This window comes from Camelus dromedarius, chromosome 1 (assembly GCF_036321535.1).
Source record: "Camelus dromedarius isolate mCamDro1 chromosome 1, mCamDro1.pat, whole genome shotgun sequence".
NCBI classification, from domain to species: Eukaryota; Metazoa; Chordata; class Mammalia; order Artiodactyla; family Camelidae; genus Camelus; species Camelus dromedarius.
This window is the reverse complement of record NC_087436.1, coordinates 93,438,432-93,449,877: the sequence shown is the minus strand read 5'-3', so window position 1 is coordinate 93,449,877 and position 11,446 is coordinate 93,438,432.

The window sequence follows — 11,446 nt, the reverse complement described above, 5'->3', positions numbered from 1 at the left end:
AAAATATGAGAGATGAGAACAAGCAGGTTTCACAAGTATAGAAGCCATAAAGAATCTCTTTGTAAAGGTAACATTTTGTTTATTTTTTCATTAAAAAGTCACCTGATCCTATGTATACTGTTCATCTGCCTGTGAAAAAAAAGATTTAAATGCTGTTTCAGGGTCTCATAAATACTATCTCAAATTTATAACCTCAAATTTCTCAGGAGAAAGGATGAAGGTGGACTTGTCCCTCCTGCATCAATATCATCATTTAAAAAATGGCTTAGCACTTCCTTCCTACTCTGCTGAGTCGCTGGGCATAAATCCAGGAATATGAGGCATATGTAGCCAGACTCTAAAGACGACTTCTATTCCTTTCCAGCTTGCAGTTTTATATGTCAGTCTCATGTATCAATTAGTGTTCATATTGATATATTTCTCTGTAGTATTCCAGCCTGCATTTGTGATATGGAAGCTGCTGTCACAGTTTCTTGTATCTCCTTAAATGCTTTGCCCTGGTGGATATGGAACATTATTTTTCACAGGTAAGTTAGCCAAGATCCTCAGAAATTTTGTGAAAACATATGGTTTCCAACATTTAAGTTTACATGCATAGACTACAATAGTTACACACAATGAAAATCAGTTTTAAACAGATGATTTAAAACACCATGAAGGTCTTTTCCCTGCCTTTCTGACAAGGATTTAGTAGTTTCAATACCTTTTTCAGGGTATCATCTTATGGCTTATTATGTAAACTGTTTTCTATCTTTTTAAACTTGTTTTTTATTATGTAAACAACTCCTAATCCACTCATTAAACTTTGCAGATACTAAAAAGGTGTTCAAGGTGAAACTTCCGCCATCTCTTAGATACAAAGACGTCACACAAACCTAACAGACATAATAACTGGAAACCAGCCTGTAACCATGTGGCAGTTTTAGAGAATCACAAGTCAAGCATTTTGGCTCCAATCCCATACATCACTTTGGCCGTCTAGGCCATCTACAGTATAAAGCAGTGGTAACAAGTGATGATGAAGAGCCACTGAAAATAAATACTTTGAAGAATAAAACTGAGGGGAAAAAAAAGAAAGGAAGGAAGGAGGAGAGGGAAGGAGGGGAGGGATGCAGGAGGGAGGGACCCAAACTACAAGCGGGTCCTTTTAATCTCAGCTCAGGTGTCTTTCTAAAGAGGACAGCAGTGCAGGGGAAATCAAAGGCAGTTTCTAGGGAAATAGATTTCTTTGTTCTGACAAGTTGAAAGACACTGTGTTGAAGAAAGCTTTTGCCAAAACAGACCACATTGGATCTTCTGTCCAAGGCCATCAGCAAGGTCAAGTTAATGGCCAGCACTTCTGAAAAATGCGGTCTTAGTAAAATCTAAAAGGAGTCATGATGTTCATTCCAATAACCACATAAATAACCAAGAGGCACGTAGCATACTGGGTTTCGGTCCTACCTTGGCCACTTGCTGGTATTACAACTTCTGGCACTCATTTAACCATTTGGAGCTTTGCTTTGAACACACTGAGGTGACAGGCAAACGTGGGGTGAAATTCCAGGTCCATCTCTTATGACTGTATGATTTTACGAAAGTTACATAACTTCTATGAATCGATTTCTTCAGCCATAAGATGTGAATAAGACATAAAAATGTTGTTCAGAGGAAGCTTGACAGAAAAAAGTACATAATGTACTATACTATTTATACAAAGCTCTAGAAAATGCACACCGGTCTACAGGGACAAAAAGTAGATCAGTGGTTGCTTGGGGAGCTGGGTGGCAGGGAGGGATGGGGCACAGGGAGACCTCTGAGGTGGTGGATCTGTGCACGATCTTGATTTGGTGATGGTTTCACAGATGTATACATATGCCAAAACTTGTCAGTTATACATTACACATTTTAATTATTTATTGCCAATTATACCTCAATAAAGTTGTTTTTAAAAAGGCATGAGAGGATTAAATGAGATACTATGTGCAAAACAATTAGAGCAGCATGTAGTACAAGTAAGTGTCCAGAAATATGAGTTCCCTTCCCCACTGATGTCACAGGGGTATTTAAAATATTACTGTACTCCAGAAACACCCATCAATATCATAAACACTGAAAGCTTCCCAGAAGTTTTGTAGCTTAACAAATATTTTCAAAGAAAAATATGGGACAATATAAAAATGTCTCTGTGACTTTTTTAGGGTATTATTTCTGTGGCTTTCTTTCAAATCTTTATTAGAAGCATATTTCTACTGTCGGAATCATACTGCACGTAGGACTAGCATACCACTTTCCAAATCCATGTTTTAAAGCAAAATGTCTGCATGTTATTTCTAACAGCTGCCTTGTAACTTTATCAGTGGTAAGAATTCTGGATATATTTTGAAGATAGAGGTGCCAGGATTTGCTGACAGACTGAATTTGGGGCATGAGAGAAAGAGGACTCAGGAATGACGGCGAGGTTTCTGGCCTGAGTAATTAGACCTGCAGTGAAGTGGACATTTTCTGAGATGAGGAAGAGTGTGAAAAGGACAGAAATGGAGGGGAGGATGAGGAATTCAGTTTGGGACAAGTTAGGTATGTAGATGGGGAGTAGGCAGTTGGAGATGAATTCAGAAGTGAGGTCTGGCTGGAGATACAAATTTGGAAATCTCCAGTATGGAGTTGAGATTTAAAGCCATGACCTGGATGAGTTCTTCAAGGGCATGTGTATAAATAGAGAACAGAAGAGGTTCAACCGCTGAGTCATGGGGGCCATCTAGTGTCTAGTGTCCTGGAGTGGAGGAGGAATCAGTAAAGGTGACAGAAGAGGGGTGTCAGTGAGGAAAGAGGAAATTCCAGAAGAGCTGGCTGTCCAAAATGTTGATAGGAGAGAATGCTGCTGGTCGTTCAAGAGGAGGGCAAAAAGTTACTCTGGAAGTAAGGAGTGCCTAGATCAAGGGCCATTTTGGTGGATGCTGTAAGCAAAACTATTATTGGAATGGATTCAAAAGGTTATGGTAAACAAAGATTTCTCCAAGGAAGATATGGCCAATAAGCACATGAAAAGATGTTCAATGTTAGTAGCCCTTAACGAAAGACAAATCAAAATGACAATTAGATACCACCTCATATCCATGAGGCTGACTACAATCAAAAGGAAAGTAAGTGTTGGTGAAGACATGGAGAATTGCTTTTGTGAGAGGGTAAATTTTGGGGGCCCTTACACTGTCATTTCCCCTAAAGTCAGCTAGCATTCCCTCTTATACCTTCTCAGGAATAGTTTATGTAAGAATAGAATGATCTGTTCCTTGAATGTTTGGTAAGACCAGAAAAGCATTTAAGTCTGGGTATCGCTTCATGGAAAGATTTTAAATTACTGCTTTATTTTGTTTCACGATGCAGGCTTTCTGGGGTTTTTTCCTAGGTATTTGAAAGCTTCCCCTAGGTTTTGAAATTTATTGGCCTAAAACTGTCTTTTAAATCTATAACGTATATGTGATTGTACTCCCATTTTACATCCTTAATATTGTCTATTTATGTATTATCTCTTTCCCCCTAAATCTTGCCAGATGACTATTTTATTAATCTTTTTCAAAAAAGCAACTTTTGTTTGTTGATCATTTCTATTGCATTTTACTATATCATCTATTTCTGCTCATTATTATCTACTTTCTTCTACTTGCTTTGGGTTTATTTTGTTTTTATTCTTTTTCTAACTTCTTAAATTGGATGCTTAGCTCAATTTCCACATTTCTTCTTTTCTAATATAAGCATTTATGAGTTTCCCTGAAATACTACTTTCATTGCATCTCATAAATTTTGATATTTATACTTTTATTATTGCTTAGTTCTAAATATTTCCAAATATCAATTATGACTTTGACCCATGATTTACTAAAGAGTGTGCATTTTAATTTCCAAAGTTAATTTTAAAAGTCTCACTTGTCATTTTATTATTGGTGTCTGAATTGCATTGCAGTTAGAAAACATGGTCTGCATAATACTGATTCTGCAAAATTTGTTGAGTCATGCTTTATGACTAGGCACTTAATCAGTTTGCGAATGCTCCCTGAATTCTTGAGAAGAATGCACATTTTAAAATTGCTGGGTATAGAATTTTATGTATGTCCGTTAGACTAAGACTATTTATCGTGGTATTCAATTTTGTTTTTTAACCTTTTATATGTCGGGATCTCTGCCAGCTGCTGTGGGAGAGAGAGAGAGAGAGAGAGAGAGAGAGAGAGAGAGAGAGCTGCCAGGTATCAGAGTAGCTAATTAAAACAACAAACCAAAAATGAAAGAGCTGAGCCTTTAATCACGTAACGCTTTGGTACAAACAAGTGGCTAAACTGGAGAAAGTGCAGACCCCTCCCGGTCTGCTTTCCCCCAGGGAACTGTGTGCTGGTACAGATCAGGAGGACCAGTGCACAAGTGTGGATCATCTCTTCAATGAGGGGGCCCTGGAACAAAAGACTCCAGGAGTTTTATGGACCTTGGGGTGGAGTGAGGGCAGAGGGGAAGGGTGAGATGTGAAAAAGTACTGAGTAAGCCTGGGCAAAGGTGCCTTGGAGGGTTCCCCTCTGCTCCCAGTAAGTTAGAGGCCTCGGCCAGGCACTTGAAGGCTCAGATAAAGAGACCTAGAAATAAAGGCCCTGGGAGTAGGAATGCAAGTAAACAAAAGAGCATGACTCATGTCCTGAGACTTTGAGTGCAGTTCCCCTCAAAGGCTGCGGTGCACTGGCTGCATCCCAAATCTGGTATGGATGGGCATCTTTCCCCAGGAGGCCGGCCAGGTAAAGCCTTCATAACTGCCTATGGTCAGGTCTGAAAATCCACATACAGGTTTTAACCAGGTACCACACTCCTCACTATATTGTCAGTTTGACTTATAAATAATTGAGAAAGGTGGGTTCATGGTAATGGTGGATTTAACTGTTTTCTTCTGCAGTCCTATCAAATTTTGTTTGACACATTTGAGCCTACGTTGTTAGGAGCATGCAATTTTAGAATTGTATCTTCCTGGTGAATGAAGCCCTTTATCTCTAATTATGCTTTTGCTTCACAATTATGCTGATAGTAATGTAGTTATACTAGGTTTCTTTGGTTAATATTTTTACTGGAAAGCTTTTTCCTTCCCTTTTAATTTTGACCTTGCCATATCCTTATGCTTTAGGCATGTTTCTTAAAAATAGCACATATCTAGGTTTTAAAAATCTAATTTGATAAAACATCTAAGTTTAGTCCATTTACATTTAATATGATTTTAAAATTTGGAATTTTTTCTGCTTTTTTCTATCTTACCTTGTTATTCCCATTTTCCTGGGAATGTCCTAGATTTTCTGTGTTTTTCTCCCCTCTCTTATCTTGCCCTTTTGGGGATTTGTATGTTTTTGTTTTTGTTTTTTTTCTTTTCCTATTTATCTCTAATTGTTTGGATTTATATGCTTCTATTCTTTTATTAATTTTCCTTGAGATGGTACCATGACTACATAACTTATCAAAGCCTAAAGTAAAATAATTTCTTAACCTCTGCCAGAACAGTAAAAGATCTTTGAATATTTCCACTCTCCTCACACTTTCTCACACATACATATGATGCAGAATAGCATTTAGTGCTATCCTTTTTATTAATACCATAAGCTAGATATTATTCTCATACAGAAATACTATTTATTTGGATTGACATACATGCTTCCACTGAATATTATTTTAATCCCTTTTCTCAGATCATCTACTGGATCATTTTCCTTCTCCAATTACATCCTTTAGAATTTCCTTTTTACAGGTCTCTGAGTAGTAAACTCAGCTTACGTTTATATGTAATTTTTTTCACCTTTGTTTTTGAAAGATAGTTTTGCTGAATATGAAGTTCAAGGATGACAGTTAATTCTTTCAACACTTTGGGGGTGTCATTTCACTGTCTCTCGGCTTCCTCGGTTGCTGTTGAGGAGACTGGTACCATTTTCACTTATGCTTTCTTTGTGGCTGATTCTAAAATCTTTCTTTGTTCTCAGTGTTCCGCAGTTTCGCTACTTATATCTAAGCATGAATTTCTTTCTTTATTTTTCTTTTTTGGAATACAATGTGTTTCTTTAATTTGTCCAGTTTGAGATACAATATGGATTTCTTTTTATTTTTCCTTCTTGAGATACAATGTGCTTCTCACTCTTCTTAATGATCCGAGTCCTCTTACTGAGATAAGCACTAGGCTCAGTCCTGGCCAGTATTCACAAGGGCCATTTTCAAGGAATAGGGGCTGCTGGTGAAAGTTTGGGAGCTGATAAAAAAAAAAAAAAAGCAAACAGGGTATCTACTTCTGGCATTATGGCTGACCCAGTGCTGTAAGGGGCTCTTCCACGGAAGGTCTAAATACACTGCATGGGACATGCTGTTTGAAATACTGCTGGTCTCACAAGAGGCAAAGGAGTTCTCCAAGGACATCCTCCCTTCCTCCTGCTTCCTCCGAAGTACCCTCCCCACCAAAAAGAAAATGATTTGAGCTGAGGTCTTAGAAGGCAGTATGGAGCTGAGGCTGGAACAGTGGACAGCTGGGTTAGAAAGAAGAGGAGAGTAAATTTTGGTAGCAATAGAGTTGGCTACAAAAATGGCCAAGTACCAGAAGGAATATGTGGAGAAATGAAACAGTAAATTTTTTTAAAAATTTATTTATTTTAGGGGAAGGCAATTAGGTTTACTTTTTTTAAAGGAGGTACTGGGGATTGAACCCAGGACCTTGTGTAGGCTAAGCATGCACTCTACCATTTGAGCTATACCCTCCCCACCAAACTGTAAATTTCTTAGGGTAGTGGATTTATGTATGGGTTGAGGTTTGGTTTTTGTTTTTTGTTTTTTAATTGCTTTATGTTCTTAGGCCATTGAAGCTAAATGTCCAGGTAAGACCAAGACACTAGACATCTATAAATTGATTTATTCATTCAAAGGATTCTGAAAAAGTGCTTGGTTAGGCCTTATAACTCAGCAGTGTTCTCAGGAAGACATTTCTTCCTGGTATATAGATTTAATTTTTTTCTGCTTATCATATTCTTCATAACCTCCTGGTAAAAGGATACATGTAACAAACTCTGAAGCATCCTTCACAAAAGAATTTTAACTGATAAACTTTGTTTATTATATCTTAGTCACATCAAACAGGCCTAGTGACTAAAATTAAAGAATTAGAAATTAAACTAGACTTAACCCAAACTTTTATATGATTTGATCTATATATCTTTTATTTTCTGCTGCTCAAGGTCCTTCCCCACTAGGCTAGAATTGGGAGAAATCTTAGCGTCCATGTAATCCTCATTTTATTGTTGAGGAAACTGGGATGCAAAGAAGTTAATTAACCTGCCTGTGTTCACACTTTGGGTGGCTGATCTAGGCCCACCAAAGCCCTCTCACTTCCACAATAGTAGTGAGTGAGTGATAACAGGGAGGATCTCTCTTTCCCTGGTCCTGAGCACGCCTCTCATTATCTCCCACCAGTTGTGTCATGTTCTCCCATGTCCTCCAGCCCTTTCTCTATACCTTAGCAACATAAGGCATTTATCTTTCACTGTGGACAGTGCATGCTGCTAGCTGTGCTGAACACAAGTTGATAGAGAAAAGCTTGATCAAAAAGAATCAGTATTCCCTTGTGTCTAAGATGTACATGCTTTTCATGTTTAAATATTTTGAAAAGAGAGATGTCTTACAACTGATAAATATATTTGATGCTCTGGATTCCCCGCCTCCCCACCCCACCCCCCCAAAAAAGAAATGGCTCTTAAATGGATGATTTATCTTGAAACTGATGACATTTAAAAGCTCAGGAAGCATGGTCTATGCTTTATATCTGTCATCTGTCAACCTCACCCTCAATCCAGGTAAGCCTAGTATAGTGCCTGGCATATAGTAGGTACTCAAAAAAAATTTTTGTTGAATGAATATATGACTGTATGAATATATAATTATATATATATATATAAATAATTCAATGAGGACATGCATTCTCCTCCTTCACATTTATCTTTCTTCCTTCAGATATACTTGTGAATACCAGTTAATGAACTGCTTTTAGGAAATAGGAGAAAATTGACTTTACCATGGGAACTAAGTGTGGTAAATTCTTTGCATTGTATATAATTATTATTGTGTTATTTTTAAGTTTAAAATATCTGGATCTCAGAACCTTGCTTCTGGGAAAATATTTTTGGTAGAAGAATTGCCAAGTAAGTTAAAAAAGTGTTGAGTAAGTACTCTGTCAGTAATGTATGTGCTAATTATGAATTCAAACTCAACTCTTGGACCTCAAAGTGAGCCATGCTTTTCAGAGTTGGGTGATCTGCTCTGGCCCTGGACATTGTGGAAGTCATTTAAGTTCTTTCTTCTCAGTGGCTGATCTTAATATTTATTTCCGGTGGTAATGACTAAGGCTGTAAGGCTGGACCTTACATGGAAGTAGGCAGGAGAGTTGAACATGGATGAGTTTTTAAATCAAATAAAGTTGGGATGAAACCTGGACTCAGACACTAAGTATCTGTGTGAGCTTTAGCAATTTAAACAGCCTCTCTGAGGCCTCAATTATCTGCAAAATCAAGGTAGAAATAGGGGGATCAGAGATCAGTATGAGGTTTCAGTGGGGATGGCAAATACAAAGTCCTTTGAATAACAAAAAGAGCTAGTGCTCTTTCCTGCCTCATCTCCCTCCCTGGGTAACTTTTTTGACTTCAGGCAGAAATACCCACTTCTCAAAATATTTGAGGAGCATTACATCAGTGCTTGAGTATCTTGCCTTCATAAATACACTGTATACTCTACCCCTTCAATTAGTAAGAGTCTTTTGTCATTAAAGTTTTCCTATCTTTGAGCTCTGTGAATGACTCCTATGACTTTGGCAGTATCTTTGTAGACCAATAATACACTTTGCTTAGTATACCTTAGATTTGCCCAAAGATTTAACATCTGTGAAATCACAAATTTGTTGTTCTAATGACATACACATACAAGAACATACAGTTTTTATTATGTGCATTAAAACAAATAATTATTACAAGTTTGTGATTCATCTAAAATCATCTCACGTACTACTACTACTGGTATGCCTGCAGTATACCAACACAGGAATCCCAGCCCACCCAAGTAGCACGGGATTTAATACAGGGAATTAGATGCTTTCAAAACCACTGGCAGTGCTGGAGGACTAACCCCGGGGCTGAGCCTTCAGGATCACCTTCCATAACACTGTAGAACTGATCTACCAAGGATATTTGAATATCTATCTCATTAGTCATCAGAATCAGAAGATACTAACTACTATGTATAAAACAGATAAACAAAAAGTTTCTACTGTATAGCACAGGGAACTATATGCAACACCTTGTAATGACCTATAATGAAAAAGAATATGAAAATGAATATACATATATATGTATAAATGAATCACTATGCTGTACACCAGAAATGAACACATTGTAAATTGACTATACTTCAATAAAAAAAGAGTGCAAAAAAAAAAAAATCAGCAGAAGGTTGGCTTTTAAAGGGTCCATCTCAAACATTCATTATTGCTAGAAAAATAACACATGATATAAAAATCCTACTCCTGGTGAATCAGAAATGGCTTCTTTATTTATGAAGGACAACTTATCCACTCATTGATTTTCTTTTTCCTCCTATAACAGGTCTATGTCATATTTACCTTGCATGTTTAATTGATTTTTAAAAAAGTTTTTCCTTGTGATTTTTGTGTATTCATTTTTAATGATTATAAACAAAATGCTGTGACTTGTTTTTCACTTGATATTTTTCCATATTATTACATACTTTTGCAACCACAGAATCAAGAAAAAAGTGACTACAAAGACCAACAGTACTATAATTGATGTGCAGAGCTTCACACATATCCCTATCATAATTTTTAACAGCTTTGTTAAGATACACTCACCCATTTGAAGTTTTTTGGTATATTCATAGAAGTGTACAACCATCACCAAAATCTCTATTAAATTTCATCATTTTACTTTTAACTCATTTTCCTGAATCTCATAATTCTGCCATTTAAATTGCTTATTCTTGCTTGCATGCGTGCACCCTGTCTCTCTGCTCCAATAAAACTGCACAAGACAGGGTTAAAACTGCTGCCAGGTGGCTGCAGGTTGAGATTACTCCATTCAGCAGTACTTTTTTTTTTTAAAGGTAGAATAATGTAAATAAGTTATAAAACCACCTTAACTGTAATATCAATTGACACCAACTCAGGCAGCATGAAGAAAGAATAAAACGAGAACTGTTCTGCCTGTCCATCTAGCTGGTAACCCCAAAAGAAAAGGAGATAAGTTTTGGCAGACATAACTTGCTCTAAATGCAACCATTTTATTTTTCCTAAGAGTTCAGTCCTAAAATTTGGCAATGACTGATATCAAATCTCCTGGCCTACAGTTTCAGCAATACATTCTCCACTCCCCAACTTAAAAAAAAAAGATCAAGATACAGTTTGTGCATATCTAGTCTCTGGCATCTTCTTGTAAGCAGTGAGCTGTTTTATTTATTGCTCTGATGCTTCCTAGCACAGTAGGCCTTCAATATACGTATTTGTTGAGTGAATAAATGACTAACTTTAACAAAGATTTCTCAAAGTGTCATCACTACTTCTCTTACTATTTACTTTCATAATAACTGTCACCTGCTAACTTCTACGGGTCCAACAGGCCTAATCTTAAATGGCACTTCCTTCGGGAAGCCCTCCTGATTCCCTACGTAGACTAGCTCCTGAGCTCTACTCCCTCTCACACCACTCATTACTGATAAGAGCTCCATGAGGGAAGTTACTTTGCTCACCTTTGTAACCCCATCACATAGTAGGTGCTTAATCAGCATTTGTTGAAAAAATGAAGTAAACTGGGCTTAATCTGTCTCTGTCTAAAGGCAAGAACTCATTCCATGTAGCCAAGTATTCTTATACTACTATTGACCCATCATGACTTTCAAGTGTTCTTTTTTTTAAAAGAAACAACTTTACTGAGGCATAATTTACGTACCATAAAATTCACCCATTAAGTTCTTACCTACGTCTTTCCTCTCTCATTTTCCATGTGAAGGTCATTTTTCTGATGGTAAAATGGGGAGCAAATTGAAGAATGTAGTGGAATTTTGGATAGAGAATGGGCTCTTTGAGGCCAATTTAGCTGGCTTTACTTCTCAGTTTTACTTTTTGTTTGTTTGGGGGGGGAGGTAATTAGGTTTATTTATTATTTATTTTTATTTAACTGGCGGTACTGGGGATTGAACCCATGACACTTCGTGCATACTAAGCATGCCCTCTACCATTGACCTATACCCTCCACCTCAGTTTTACTTTTCAATTGTGATCTTAAAGCAAATTAACCTCTTTAAGCCATGAATTCTGAGCTGTAAATCTGAAGAATTTCTTCATTGGATCCTCTAAGGGTTAAATGAGATGACATGCAGAAAAATCTGATCCACTGTAGAGGTAACAACTCAAAAC